The sequence below is a fragment of the Parasteatoda tepidariorum genome, chromosome 8, assembly GCF_982258835.1.
Source record: "Parasteatoda tepidariorum strain Cologne lab strain chromosome 8, Ptep-v5.0, whole genome shotgun sequence".
NCBI classification, from domain to species: Eukaryota; Metazoa; Arthropoda; class Arachnida; order Araneae; family Theridiidae; genus Parasteatoda; species Parasteatoda tepidariorum.
Window position 1 is genome coordinate 76283125 of NC_141762.1, and position 16849 is coordinate 76299973.

The window sequence follows — 16849 nt, forward strand, 5'->3', positions numbered from 1 at the left end:
TGTTAAAATAATATCCCTCCTCTCCTCACCAAAATAAAATAGGATATTGCAATGCATTATATGATCGATAAGTTTCTGAGAACTCTTTGAACGTCACGATTTCTGCGATGAAGAACTGTATCGCGGGAGGTAAATTCTTCGCCATCTATAACAATAGTCACTTCATCCAATGTTGGCGCATTGTATTTTTCTTTGTGGTGGCCTACAGGTGTTTTTTCAGCTCTAATAACAACTTTGTAAATATCCGATGACATTTAGTCAAGGGCAATTGTGAACAGCCTAATTAACTGATTATGTTGATCGGAAAAGTTTTGTAATACGGTAACAATTTTTCGTTAAGTGCTATTGTTTACCTGACAACGTTGATTGACTTGATCATTTGTGTTATCCATGAAATAAATTTGTAGAAATTTATGATCTGCGTTAGGCATTGAAAGAAGTGATCCTGCACGATGATAAATTTGGCCTTGCACTTTGAATGTTGGGATGTAATTCTCGTTCACGATACGTGTAGCACCGAATAAAGTAATTAAGAAACACGAATTGTACCGGCGTATATGCGCCAAAAAATGTTTCGATTGGTTTGTTTGACCTGATACGAAGGTTGATAATGTCTCGGCAGGCGACGTAAAATCTTGTAGTTTCAGTATGCCTCTAGAACAGCAAATTTCAGCTGTTTCATTTTTAAATTTGAGAGCATTACAAAACATACATAATTGATATATTTCTCCGATGATGACACTTGGGGGAAGACTATAGTTTGTTGTCGGATCATAGTGAAATGCACTGAAATTCAAATCAGAGTATTGGTAGCGTCTGAATAGCGAAATGCGTTCTCGGTCGGTTTTCATTCTTGCTTCCCGTTGCTCTGATGTTTCCGACGAACGGGCTTGTGTAGTTCGTAGTTGATTTGTTGACAGTCTTCTTTCCTGTTGCTCAGACGTTTCTAAGGAACGGGCAAAAGCATTCTGTTCTCGATTAGTTTCAAGTCTTTTTCCCGTTGCTCCGATGTTTCTGAAACACGGGTAGTTCTCTTTTTGCGCGCTTGAGATGTCGACCGACAAAGAGCGATTTGCTGAGGCGGCATATTTTTGCAAATATTCTTTCTGACAAAGAAAAATAAATGTAAAAGTTGACAGTGGTCGCAAATTTGCTAAATCAAAATATCACATACATATTTTAAATAATAAAAAGAGCAATAAAAATGAGATGAATAAGAAATATGAAAATTATAAGATTTAAAACAAAAATAAATTTTATAAATGAAAGAAATAAAATGGATGAATTCGAAAACTTTGCATAAATAAACAAACAAACTAATAGTTTTCAAATGACAACTGTCACAGCACTGAAATCTTCGAAAACTATATTTAATTGTGTTAACCTAAAATTACGTACTAAATATAAATATTTCTGAAAACGTGCAATTTGAATGACATTTGCTTTTGTCTTTATATTTATTAAACAGTTTTCACAGTACTGAATCCGTGATACGACCAACAATTAAGAAATCTATTCTCGTTGATTTTACTTGCTTGTGCTCACCTGACATAAAGAAACGCGCGAATTAAAAATTAAAGTACATGCAATTTACTTTAATTTACTTTTCTAAATGAATAGAGTTATAAGATAGAAAATATCACTGTTGTTATCTTCAAGATATTTGATAACTGAATCGTTTATAGCAAAATTTAAAACAATGGCTAGCTTTCAACCAATCAGAAAATTCCATTTCGACTTTCACTGATACCGCTGGAACGGCTTTTCGCAGAATGTTCTAATGTCGGCAGAAACCTTCCTCGTGCTTTGAACTATCTGTATGCCAAGTTTCATAGCTTTCTGTCGGATGGTTTAGGAGTCTATAGAGGACAGACAGACAGACACACACACATTCACTTTTATATATATAGATTAAAACAAAACTTATTTTTCCTCTTTTGGATTTGGACATAAGTCAATCAACTTTGTTTATTCGTTCAGAATTCGGTAATTATTCAATTTAACTTTATTATTTATGTGAAATAATAATGATAAAAAATAGTGTTGTTTTAAAAGTGTTTTTTTTCTGTCTAATTTATTTAGCACTTTGTTTTAAGCTTACAAATAATTTTTAACGAACTTATTTTTTAAATTTTCTTTCTATATTGTTACGTAAATATATTGATAATTTTCAATTTTATTTATTTTTTTATTATTTATTTTTAAACTAAGAAATCTTTCGTTATTTACGCGATCATTTTTAGAAAATATTACATTAATATATTTCTTAAGCAGAACATATACATCAAATTCATAAATTGATTTAAATCAATCTGAGTATTAAGTTTTGATAGAAATCCGACTTTCTGCACCTTACAAGTAAATGAACTTCAAAAATACTATATCGCGATACATCGCTATATCGCGATGCAAAACTGACGATGCATCACGATATAAAATTTCTTATATCGCCCAGTTTTACTCATGATATATTAATTTACCACAATCAGGCTGAAGGCCTTACGAAATCTAGCATGAAAATGTATAGTATTGGTGCAGCTGTAATCTCCAAATTTACTCATGAAATATTTTGTACCTACATACTTGGCACCCATTAAAACTGCACCAATTACCACAATGTCAGTAATGTCTATTATCGAAATTAAGCATCATTGTGTCAATAATAATAAAGTGACTTTTTATGTTTTCTTAAGTGAATTAATACTATTTTTCCATTAGTTTTGATTTTTATTACATAGCTTCGCTTTTACTTGAACTAGTAACTATTATACCAAAATTAATTTTCATTGGCATGAATAACAATATTGGCGTTTTATTACTTTTTTCCTCTACCAATTATTACCACTTATCCTTTAATGTTGCCTTTCAGTACATTTTTTTTAAAATTTCAATTAGCGTTGATTTTAAATTATTTAATTTTATAGTAAAAACTTTTAAAAGCATAATTACAAGTAAAAACACTTAGTTTCAGATTAATATAAAAACATGAAACTTGTGAAGTTGTTCACTTATTCTACCACGATCTGATTGATTATTCAGATAATTTTCAAAGTAACACCTAATATTATATAATATCAGAAAAGCAGCAAACTCTAACGTTATTTTGCACAACTTTCTAATATTAGGAAGATACAAAAGATCGCTATTTTCTCTGCATTATATAACATTAGATTCTATGCAAACTAATATTATCCAGCGTTCTCCATAACATTATTTTGCAATGGTTTTGATGCTATATAATATTAGATTTTAGTATTTTCTGACATTATCTAGTGTTGAATTTTATTTTTGAAGTAAGCAAGTGGAAAATTTGGATGGTAGTGGAATAATTCGGCGATATAATTTTACCTAATTTCCTGAATTGCTGTGAAGCAGTAAAGCATGGAACAATAGTTTTATAATGTCATTCCATGCAATATTTACTTAGCAATACAGAGATACTAAATAAAATTTTATTACCGAATTCAACTACCATTCATTCGCATTCCTCTTATTCCAAAGTATATTTTGTGTCCAGTTAATTTTTTGGAATATATGTTTCAAATTCAATTGAGAAATATTACTTGAGTTGCTAAACTTTAATGGATATTTTTTCTGTTCTTTATACAATGTGGATTATGATAAATTACATATCATTAATCATTTCCAAATGTTTATTTTTAATTTTAAATGTATTCCTATTCCTTTTTAGAAATTACCAATTTAATCTTTCTTATCAGTTTTATTAACTCTAGTAATTTCTCATTTTACTCTAATCATTTGTAATTTCACAATTATCAAACATTATTCGTTTTCTGAAATTATGTAACGAAAACCACACTTTCAGATTATAAAGTTAAATTTATATTTGAATTGAGTGAAAATTTTAACTTTTATTTTTCTTTTCTTAAAATCCTAAAATAAATTTTTTTAATTTTTAGATTGCAAATTTTTTTGTAATTATTGACACAAAAAAATAAAGAATGTAATTTAAAAAAAATTAAAAATATTTTCTTCAGCAAACATTTTCTTCCGCTCCTTCTTACACTGAAATTAAATGGAAAAAATACATACATAATTTTATACTTTAGGTATCTGAAATTTTACTTAAAAAAACACCTGAAACAAAACACAAACACAACATAAAAGTTTTTTCAGGGAGTGAAACCAGGAAAGCATCTAGTATTGTGAAAATTGACAGCAATTTTTATATAATGCGAAAATATCTCTACATAGACCCATCAGACATTTTCAAAATTCGATAATTATTTAAAGCTGCTACGTACTAAACTAACAATCTTAGCCAAAAAATTTGCATGCCATTTTAATTCATAGCCAAAAAATGTGCATGCCATTTTAATTCATAGCCAAAAAATTTGCATGCCATTTTAATTCATAGCCAAAACATTTGCATGCCATTTTAATTCATAGCCAAAAAATTTGCATGCCATTTTAATTCATAGCCAAAACATTTGCATGCCATTTCAATTCATAGCCAAAAAATTTGCATGCCATTTTAATTCATAGCCAAAAAAAAGTAGTAAATATTATATTTAATCTAAATTAAATTTGCACATAGATTAAGGGACGAAAATATAAAACATATATTTTAAAAGTTGCCTTCACTATGAATGATCAAAATTTGACTACAATCAATTTCTCTGTTGAGAACGTTGCTATGAAAAATAAATTTTTGTTTAAAACAATTCCATTGCCACTATTTTCCTGATTATAAATTATGCGTTATGACATGAATAGTTTTAAGAAAAAGTAGGTGTAATATGTAAACATATTAAACAACGCTTTTAGGCTGGAGTCAAGTTTCTGATATGGATGAATCAGCAATAAAAAAATCTATATTACACATTTAAAAAACTTGTTTTCGAAAAAAATATGCAGGACCTTACAGATTAAATTTGAGCATGATTATTTTCTACATTGATTTAAATTTTTAGTCCTTACAATAATGTAAATGTTCTTCAGCTAAATTTTGAATATTAGTTCTAAGAAATTTTTATCATTATCATTATTTTACTATTATATTACTTTAAACATGATTAAAACTATATATTTTCATCTATATATATATATATATATATATATATATATATATATATATATAAATACATGAAAACACAAAGAAAGTTAAGAAAAACAATAAGCTTCATTTATTGAGCATAAGCTGCAAGTAAACAGAACTCATTAGATAAGCTCAAAATAAAGATAAAACAAAGAAAAATTATAGACATATGAAAAAAGGGGGGGGGGGGAATAATAAGTAAAAAAATAAAAAACAGCAGTTAAAAAAAAAAGGATGAAATTTTTACTTATTATTTCCCCCCCCCCTTCGTATGTCTATAATTTTTCTTTGTTTTATCTTCATTTTGAACTTATATATATATATATATATATATATACAGTGCCGCTCAAAAGTATCAGTGCACCTAGAAACTTATAAAAAAATGGCAAAATTCAAAGTGTCATAACTTCTTTAAAAATGATCAAAAATGCTTCTGCTTTATCTCATTTTGAAGCTTAAAATCTCTACTTTTATGTACTCTAATTGTTTTTAATTAATATATTTTGCAACTATGTACAATTACACTCTAAACAATCATAGAAAATTGTATTAATTTTTTGTGAAGTTTGACGCGATGTACGGGCACAAAGGGGTTAGATATTGTTAATTTTTATTATACCATTAAAAAATTTGGACTTTTAGCTTTCATTTAAAAAAAAAAATTCCAAAAAAACATGTTTTTTGACGAAGTTATTGTCAAATAGAATTTAATGATTGAATGAATTTTTCAGAATTTAATGATTTTTTTAGCAATTATAATGAATTTTAGTGTAATAATATGATATGAAAATTTTTTAATTAAAATTTAATATTTCTCGATAATATTATTTCATAATTTATTATAAAAATTTTAACTTTTTTTTGGAAAATATAATGATGAAATAAGAATCAACGTACAATGTACATACAACGTACAATGTACATACATTTTTGTTTTCAAATTTTTTCTGAGAAAAATACGAAAAAATAAATTTCAAAATATTAAATTGTAAACGTTGATTCTTATTTCATTATTATATTTTCCAAAAAAAAAAGTTTAAATTGTTATAATAAATTATGAAATAATATTATCGAGAGATATTAAATTTTAATTTATTTTAATTAAAAAATTTTCATATCATATTATAATTACACTAAAATTCATTATAATTGCTGAAAAATCATTAAATTCTGAAAAAAAAACTTTTTTTTTTATTTGACAATAACTTCGTCAAAAAACATGTTTTTTTGGAAATTTTTTTTTTAAATGAAAGCTAAAAGTTCAAATTTTTCAATGGTATAATAAAAATTAACAATATCTAACCCCTTTGTGCCCGTACATCGCGTCAAACTTCACAAAAAATTAATACAATTTTCTATGATTGTTTAGAGTGTAATTGTACATAGTTGCAAAATATATTCATTAAAAACAATTAAAGAACATAAAAGTAGAGATTTTAAGCTTCAAAATGAGATAAACCAGAAGCATTTTTGATCATTTTTAAAGAAGTTATGACACTTTGAATTTTGCCATTTTTTTATAAGTTTCTAGGTGTACTGATACTTTTGAGCGGCACTGTATATATATATATATATATATATATATATATATATATATATATATATATATATCAAATTTCAGGCTAATAATTCAAAATAAAGTACTAAATACAATGCTAGTGGTATAAATACTCATAAGCTAGAGTAAAGTTTAACAACAATGTCGACTTCGATATCTTGAAAATTTAAAAGTAACCAAATTTTAAATATATCTAAGTCTTTACATACTACATAAGCATCATTATAAAAATTTTCAAACATTATATCTCATTACATTTTATTAAAGAACATAGCATATCTGGCTATCCCCATTTTTTAAATTCTGTAGATTTATTACGAAGTTGCAGAATAAATGACACACTACAGTAGTTAAGATTAACGGAAAATCATGGCGAATCATGACGAAAATGTTACTTCACAACATTTTATTTTAAACAAAACATAATTATTTTATTTTAAAACAAAATATAATATAGAAATGAACTTCAATCATAAAAGCAATATATTCTTACCGCCATTGTTTAATATAAACAAGACAAAAACTTTCCGTAAAATTCAAGTTAAAGACACATGTTTGTTATTAACTAATTTTAATTTTTATTACAAAATGCAGGAGTTGGACTATGTGTTTTTATTATACTAGGAGGCTTGGCCCCCTGCTCACTGGCGCTCGCCAACCCCCGGAACTGCTTTCGCAGTTCATTTCGGATTGCTTCGCAATCCGATGCTCGCTTTGCTCGCTCATTGGATACGTTCTTAACGTCTAGCTTTTGTATACTTTCTTGAATACTGAAGTTCCGAAAACTTCACAGCTTTCGCAGTTCATTTCGGATTGCTTCGCAATCCAATGCTCGCTTTACTCGCTCATTGGATCCGTTCTTAACGTTTAGCTTTTGTATACTTTTTTGAATACTGAAGTTCCGAAAACTTTTCACCGTATAAAATTCTAAACCAGTACATTTCAATATTAATTTGAAATTGCAAACAGTTTACATATTTTTCTTAATCACACTATTCTAAATTTCAGTTCTTGAGAAAAGTAACTGTTGTAAATTTTGTTTCAAAGACTTTCCCACCAGAGGGCTAAAGCCATGTGCTGTAAAACAATATGAAATAGTAGAAGTTTAATGAAGTTAGTTTAATGAAGATAATGGAGATAACAAGAGTTACTGAAGTTAGTTTATTGAAGATAATTTTGTATTTTTAATTCTCTGAATGGCGCTACCCTAATAATATGGAATTTGTAAAAAAAATTTAGATATTTTGGATTGTTGATGAAGCCCATCATTTTGTGTTTTCATCAGTGTTTAGAAGCAGAACAACTATAAGTTTTTTATCTTGTCACAAAAATATAAAATGTATAAAAAACAAAGAAAAGAGTAAGAAAATGAGTATAGTCATGGAAAAAGTTAAAATTATAATATAGTATTTGTCAGTTAAAATAAAACTTTTTTTAAGTCATTTCTAACAATTCAAATTTCTAAGAGGCAATTCTAAAGTATAAATTAAGGTAGTATTGTTAGGTTGAAACACAATATTTTTAGTTTTAATGTCAACAACACAGTTCAATTTTTCACAAAAACGATTGTTTTCATTGTTAAATTCAATGTCAACAATTCAAATTTTTCTGAGGCAACTCTTAACCTCTAAATATTACTTTTTTAAGTACACATTTCTGAATGTCAGTATTCAACCACAAAACAACTTTAAGTCCTCAAATTTAGCATGAAGTTGTAAAATGTAATGGAAGAGGGTCATAGCAATAATGAAAGTAGAAGTAAGGTTAATACTGTAAAATTAAAACAATATTTTTAATCAATGAGCCAAGTTCTTCAAGAAGCAGTTGTAGAAGCAGGTTGTTTATTTAAATTTTTGTATGGAATTTCTTTAAAAACACAATTGGTAATTTGGGCATTTGGCGATACAACACTTATAAAATTGAAGGATTTGTTACGTTAAGCGCTCAGGTATCATAATTTTGATCTAGTTGCGCTTCTATGTCATTTTGATTTATGTTGCTAAGTTAAATTTCAAAAAATTCTATGACTGGCATCAGCATTTTTATTTTTTAAGTTGTTTATTTTTATTTCTTTTAGAATTCGTTTATTTTTTTAGCGAAATGTTTTTTAACCTGACAGAATTCTTTGCTGACTGATATATGAAGAAAATAATGTAAATATTTAAGTGCTGTGAAAAGTATCTTATTTAGTTGTACAAAGTACTTCAGCCGAAATTTGGGAGCCACGTAAGAGAATTATATATATTAGATCAGAAACACATCATTAAAAGGCAGAATGCTTTGGTGTTTTCAAAACGTAAACAAAACAAAGCAAACGTTGCCACCGGCGGTAAAGAAATACAGCCAAAATTTGGGAGCCACGTAAGAGAATTATATATAATAGATTATTATTTTAAGTAAAAGAAAAATTCAGAAATTTCAGCCATTTCATGCAGCTTTACTCCTTCAATTTCAAGTTAGATTTATTTCCAATGCCTCTATTACTATTCCCAGTTATTTCTATTTTTATTGCAACTGTGTTTCCGAACGATACACCGAGGAATCTTTAAATGTTTTTTTGTTAAAATATTTTATAAAATTATTAGCCACAGTTAATAATGTGTATATGACACACAGTAGGGTTGAATCACACAGGTATGTGCCTTTCTTCCAACTTCTACGTAACAACCAATAAGAGGACTTTCACCTCCGACAGATTCAAAGTGCACCTCGCTGCTTTAAACACAACAGTTGTTCTGTTTTCTGGCGGGATCAAACTTACGACACCCAGTTTTCTAACAGAGTGTGTCATTTTCCATTTGCAGTGACCAGCTGCCCATCTCAAAATTGAATTGCTCCTTCCTGGTAGATTAGCTTGCTGATCCAGCAGACGAAGCTAAAATTATAAGAGAAAAAAATCAAACTTTACATTGAAGACACTAAATTTAAACTATTAAGTATTGAATATTTATTTAAAACTTTAATTATTTAATTTGAAAATATCTTTAAGGTATAGTGATATCCTCCATAATAAAATTCAATGGGTGGATTTTCCGATTATCTGAGGCCAAAGAATCTCGGTATCAATACACAAGAATCCAAAAACGTAACAGAGGGAATGCGATTATCTAAAAAAATTTAATTTATTACCGCTCTGAAGTAAAAATGTTATTCTTTCATTTTTTTAAAAAAAATAATAGTACGAAACCTTTGAGCTATTTTTATTTGAAGTGAACTTTCGAGCATATACTGATACAAAAATATCCCACGTTCAATACTCTTTATTTATTTAAAAAAATAAAGCACCATGACACTCAAACCTCAAAATATTTTTGTACATTGCACAAGCTTATAGAGCCAGCAGGAAATGTTTACATTTTGTTTCCGTATCGTGATCTGTGGCAGAAGTTACGACTCAAAAGTTAAAAGGCTTTTCCTGTTTTGTATCGTTCAAGAAAAAAATTTACTTCCACTAATATTTTCCTGCGTTTTCGGGCATAAAATTGCATTGGCTAAAATTAATATTTTAAGTAAGATTTAATTTATTGTTTTCTTTCATAAATAAATAATAATTTATTAATAATATGGGATGTCCCTCCAACAAAAAAAGTGGCACTGAACTAAAAGTAATAACATCGAGGATAATTTTAAAAGTTCGAATGTTAGATTGAATACTATTTAATCCTATATAATATCAGCTCTAATATTAGAACTATTATTACTATTACGTTACTATTATGCGTTACTATTATCTTCGATGCATGATTAGTTTGATTATGTTCTTCATGGTTTCAAGTATGTCTTTATGTTAAGAAATATATAGTAAAAGGATTTAATCTTTGTAAAATAATCTTTGTGAAAGAATATAGAACGTATCACTTAAAAAAATAGATATTTGACGAGTTTGGCTCATATGAAATAGAATGGAGAGAACAGCTGCTAAAGCAAAAAAAAAAAAATGATCGTGACCTCATAGTGGATGCGAAAAGCCAGTGAAGAAGAAATGGATCAGGGCCCTCTATTGACATTCATCTAAGCTACTTTTCTTGTCCAGTACAAGGTGAATATTACTGTATAGACTGTACTACACAATAATAGCAACCTCAAAAAATTTTAAATATATGTTATGAGAATCCTCATGAAAATGAAAAAAAAAGGTATATGCGTTGTGGATTGCAAATTAATATTTAAATGAAGGGGAAAAAATAGCTATCAGAATCTTCATTGATAAAGGTGATTGTATAAACCACAAACAACTGTGTGATTGCAGCGAAGGAGCAGAAAGAAGTTGAAAGATAATTATTAGAAACTATTTCTAAGTTCAACATATCAAAGAAGTTTGCTGTCAAAGAAGTTTGAAGCCCACTTTCGTTGATTGTGATTCTGTCTTTCCGGAGCCCTTTGTCTATCGTTTGATGGTTGGGATTAAGTAATGGCAATTCACATGTTTTTAAAAATATATATCTTGTTACCTCAGTTGTAAATTCACTCGTTCGAACTTTGTTTGGACTCGTTGATTAATTGTGGTTTTTTGTAATTTAGAGTTACTCAATGGATTTAAGTAATAAAAATGAGAAACCACTTTTATTAACTCTAAACAAATTATTAAATTATGCACCTGGAGGAATTATTATCGGATTTAAAAATAAGATGTGAAAGACATAATTAGCTTTTAGATGACCAACATACTTGGGAGTGGCCGTTTTTCAACAATTTAATGGACATGATTGGCTTGCTACACGCCTCCATCTCAGCGACAATCTTGCCGAGATCTTCTGCCCCCGTGTGACAAAAGAAACAAGTCTACGGACAAAAACACCTGCGTGTCTGTGAAACTTTCCAAGGAGTTACGGATATTGGGAAGCTAGAGTACTTATGCGGCAACGATAACTTTCGGTTTTCCTACGAACTTTTCAATGTTATTCTTGCTGTTATGGATAGTTGACTGAATGTAAACCGACAATGACTGAACAAGCTTCTTTAAACCGGAAGAAATTTATAAAATTTCGGGTGTATTCCTCCGCTGATGTTATTCTTAAGTGGTGATGTGTAAACAGGCTTAATATTCTAAGAAGTTTTATCATTGTGATTTGTGTTTAAATTTACGCTTAATTTTATCGTTCCTAAACGTTTTCTGTAATTTATAAATTCCATCAGGTCGTGAGCCTAAAATAAATTTAAAAACAATAATAGTACAACATAAATAAAGTGAAGGTTTGCCATGTTTTGAATGTAATCCCTCATTTGACTACATTAGTGTTCAATATCGCTGTTTGTTATTTTTTACATTCAAAGCATGCATGTGGAGTTTTCCAAATTCCTTTGTTGTTTGTTTCGTTTAAATTTAAATTGAAAGAACGCGTTATAAGGCAAGTACAACAAGTAAAATAGTAGTGTGTGGCTTGCTTTTTCAAGCTAAGACTAAAAGATTAATCGGGTCTACTGACCCGGAAGTGTTACAATGAGTTTTAAACTCTAGCTCCTTCTGCGCTTAGCTTCACGCGATCAACCATCCATTATGGATTCCTTTGCTTCAGTCTTTCTTGTTCCTGCTCCTGGTCCCTGTCATGGGAAATAAATAAAATAAAAAATAAAAAGATATGAGTAATAATGATTCTTGTACCGCAGTTAATAGTTTAATTTAACTATGCACCCTCCTGGATAAATGTATTTAATACTTCATACTAGATTGAGCCTTAATAAATCTGTAACTCTGTTGAAATCTCTATTGAACTATAATTGAATTACAATCCAGTACAATTTCGTATTGAGCAGTAGTAAAGTTACTATTCAGTTCAATTCTGTGTTGAATGATAATCAAATTACCCTCCTCATTCATTCTCCTCAATTATACTCCTCTTTATCCTCCTCAACGTTTGTTACATTATTCAGTACAATTCAGTATTAAACCATAGTTACGTTTTAATTTTTAATTCATTTAAACATACAATCACAATTAAAGCATAGTTAAAATATAAATCAGTTCACTTTTTAATAGGCTTCTCTGTGTTTAAAAATAAGCAACTTATTAACCAGTAAAGTAACCACGTTGTCCGTTTAATAATAAAGCAAATGAAGTTTATTTTGTCAAATATAAGTGTAGAGTATATGTGTAATTTGTGACGGATATTTTATTTATAATTTATGTTATTGCTCAATAGTGGTTATCATGTATGTAATTTTTTTTTCTAAAAAGAAAATTATCTTCTTGTTCTGTTGATTCAGAGGATGTTTTTAGGAAATTAATTTACCAATTCAAATCTATTTGATATTTTGTGCTCTTAGCTTAATTGATTAATTGGTATTTTTTGAATCAAAGATACATTTAAATAAAAATGAAACTGTTTTATTCCACATTTGCAATATTATTTATCATTTTTATTCATTGAAAAAAAATTCAAAGTAAATGTTGGTTTTAATTTATTTTGGCTGCATACTTAATGGCCTGCCTTTTTTATTTTGTTCAAAACTATCTTTCTTGATGATATTAATTATATGGTTTCTTTTTCATTGTTTACAAAAATTTTATAAAAAAGGCTCCTTATATTGTTATGAACTTCCAAGCAAATATAGTCATTAATTTCTATGATTAATTATTGCCTTAAGAAAATATAGGAACATTTGTATGTATTTTTTTTATTTGGTTCAATGGTTATTTATAATAACAGTGTAAGCGTATAAGAAGATTAATAGAAATTTGCTGTTTGCATTTATAAATTTATTATAGTTCATTGGAATATTAATAGCTTCTGTTTTCCACACTGCTCAAAAATAATATAAAAAGTGATTTAGAAAAAAAATCTAAATTTTAAGAACATTAATTTGTATTCTCAATTATATTTCGATAACAGTAAAAAACGATTGTGAACTTCACAGTAAAAATGCAAATTGCTTAAAGTAAATAATAGTCTTAAACATTTTAACTTACAATTTTCACACTTTGTTCCTTTTATTACGTCAATATAAGTATACTCAAAACCAAAACGTAAAATTACACACACAAAATTATGGATGAATTTGTTTGGGCACAAGGGTTCCAAAATATAAAGTCACTTTTTACATGTGTTCCTTGCTTATAGGTAAAGTCCTATATTTTGCTTTTTTTACTAACTTATAATTTTTAATCTTTGCCTTATATATGTTTCCAATGTAAGTAAACTTATGGCCAAGCCTCAAAACCATACGCAGATTAGTTCGGGCACAAGCGAGCTTAATTGTATTGTCTTTTGTTTTTGTGTGTGTATGTGTGTGTGTTTCCAGCGTAGATATCAAGGCTTTTATATTTTATATCGCTTTTGCTTTCATGTTAACTTATAATTTTCGAACTTTTCTCAATTTGTTATGCAAATATAAATAAACGCCAAGGTAAGCTGCAAAATTATTGAGATATTATTAGTTCGGACACAGGGGAAACTAAATGTAATGTCAACCTATTTTCTTGTATGTTTTCTATATCTATACACAAATGCGCCTATCTTTTGCTTTTGTATTAACTTACAATGTTTTTGATTTATTATTTCAATATAAACAAATACGGGGCCAAGCCACAAAAATATGAACATATTAGATTAGGCACAAGAAGGCGTAACTGTAATGTCTATTTGTGGGTGTGTTTTGAGTCTATACGTAAAGGCTTACATTATGCTTTTATATTAAAATATAATATTCAAACTTTATCCCATTTCTTATTTTCAATGTAAGTAAACACGAGGCCAAGCTGTGAAATTTTAGACGAAGTAGTTGGGGAACAAGAAAGCTTCTTATTGTAATGTAAGCTTCTTATTTTTTGTTCTCTGTATAATCACATTAAGTCTCATATTTTGCTTTAATATATAGTTATCTGTATAGGATAATTTATCCTTGAATTTTTATTCATTCTCCACCAATCATATCAAATAACATGTCCCCGCCATTGAAGGATGCTACGACATAAACTGCCGACATGTACTATCTTTGGCTGACACAATGACCACATTTACAGAGTTGCCAACTTGTGAGCTACTGCTGATAAAGTGAAGTAAAAATTATCAATCGTCATTTTCATATGAAATGTCATTTTCATATTGGAATCATATAGAAGTTTCATATAGAAGTCACGGGGTTGCCAACTCCTGAGCTACTACTGATAAGGTAAAGTAAAATTTTTATTCGTCATTCCTATATAAAATCTCACTTTCATAAATGAATCATATCGAAGTTTCATATAGAAGTCAAAGAGTTGCCAACTTGTGAGTTACTGCTGATACAGCAAAATAAAATCTTTTAATCGCCATTCCTATATGAAATGTCATTTTTTTTATCCGTGTGATACCTCCATTAGCTACTTCCTCTTAGTTTTTTTTAAGATGTTTATCATTCAAGCTACAGGTTGCATCATTTTCACACATTTCTTTTCATTTTTTTCCTACTTGATCTAAAAATTAATTAATGCGTTATTGAGTTGTTCATGCAATTTAATCTAAACACATAAATCAACAGCTAACTTTTTACCAATCAAATACATCTTGCATTTTTCCACTCTAACTAAAATATATTGGTAAAATAAGACTAAATCTGATTTATCATATTTTACCAAAACTAACTTACTTCACACAGTCTATAATGAGAAATAAATGTTTCAATAATTGGATTTTATACTTAGAAAGGGTATAAATATTTTGGAGAATACAATTCTCCAATTTCTCTAGATATTATATAAAGTTTTATGATAAAGTTTTTTAGATATTATAATAAAATTTTCGTGGGCACAATATATAATAAGAAATGCTGTAATATTTTAGAGGGGATTTAGAGGAATGTTTTAATCGTTACATGTCTAAGAATTAATATTAATATATCGTGTATATGCATCTGAAATTTAGCAAAACTGTTAAAAACTAAGATAGATCATATATATATATATATATATATATATATATATATATATATATATGAAATATTGAATTTCTCATACGAATCTTTCTATATTAACTGATAAGCTTAAAACACATGTTTCTTATCAAGTTTAAGATGTAGAAGTCGGTCTCTCACAAAGAGCAATAAAAAGTCAGGATAAACCAAATAAGGCCAGATGGAAGCTTATTTTCTGAAGTTAATGGGCAATAATTCGTAGATAAAGTACGCATTAAGGTAGTCCCAAAAATTTCCCACCGTCTGAGTGGCGATATCCTTTTAGCGAATCAAAATCTCTAAATTTTATCAATTGAATGACGTTTCATGATGATAAGAAGATCCTTAAGAAGATCCTCCCTTTCAGAACCTCACTTTAAAAGCTCGGGACAGGCAAAAATGCGTGTCTTTTTCATATTTTCCATGGCTAGATAAATCTGGGCCAACTCCAAACAATCCCTGCAATGGGGAAACCATCGATGTAAATATCCCACGAATAATGTTTTAATACTCAATATAACGTAATAAAATGCCTTTTTATCTGAAACCGCCTAAGTCTCGTAAATTATCAAGCCTTTAAAGGCATAACATTACATATATATATATATATATATAAATATATATATATATAAATATGTATATATATATACCTTACAGAAATAGAAAAGGTCAAGGTAAATCACTTTTTCAAGGAATATTTACTTTCGCTTCTGACTATAATATATCACCCTTTTAATTCATTATGTTGAAAATCAGCTTTAACTTGTGAAGCATGAATAGTTTAATAAGCGCCTTATGTTTGCATGTAGAAATCTTTTCTGGACTCCAGAAAGTGTGGACTATTAATGACCTTTCTTTCGTCTTACGAGTACGGAATACTTAAAACTCTTGAAATATCAGAATATCTCTCTCGTTAGACTTTAACTGAGCTGAAAGCATGCCAAGAGAAGTGCTATGGAACGCACTAACATTGTCTAACGACAAAACTAATGATTTTCAAGGGCATGTATATTAATAAACCGAAGGAAACAGAAGTTTAGGTTCAAAACTGAAAATCATAAGGTTTTATTTGAATAAAATAAAAAATTTGAAAACTACCGTTTTCAAGTAGGTTAAAAAAATATTAATTTTTTTAATTATTTATTTGAAGGAAAAAAGAGAAGCATAAAGTGTTCATTTTAACGAACGGGAAATTTCCGATAGTGATAGAATCTTATAATGGAGGATATTTTACAACACGGAGAAAAACATTCTATTAAAATTACCATACTGTGGGCCAATGACATTTTTTGTAAAAAAAATTGGTTAATAAAACTAATACATGGAATTTACACCATTCATTTGATAATTTTTCCATTCATATG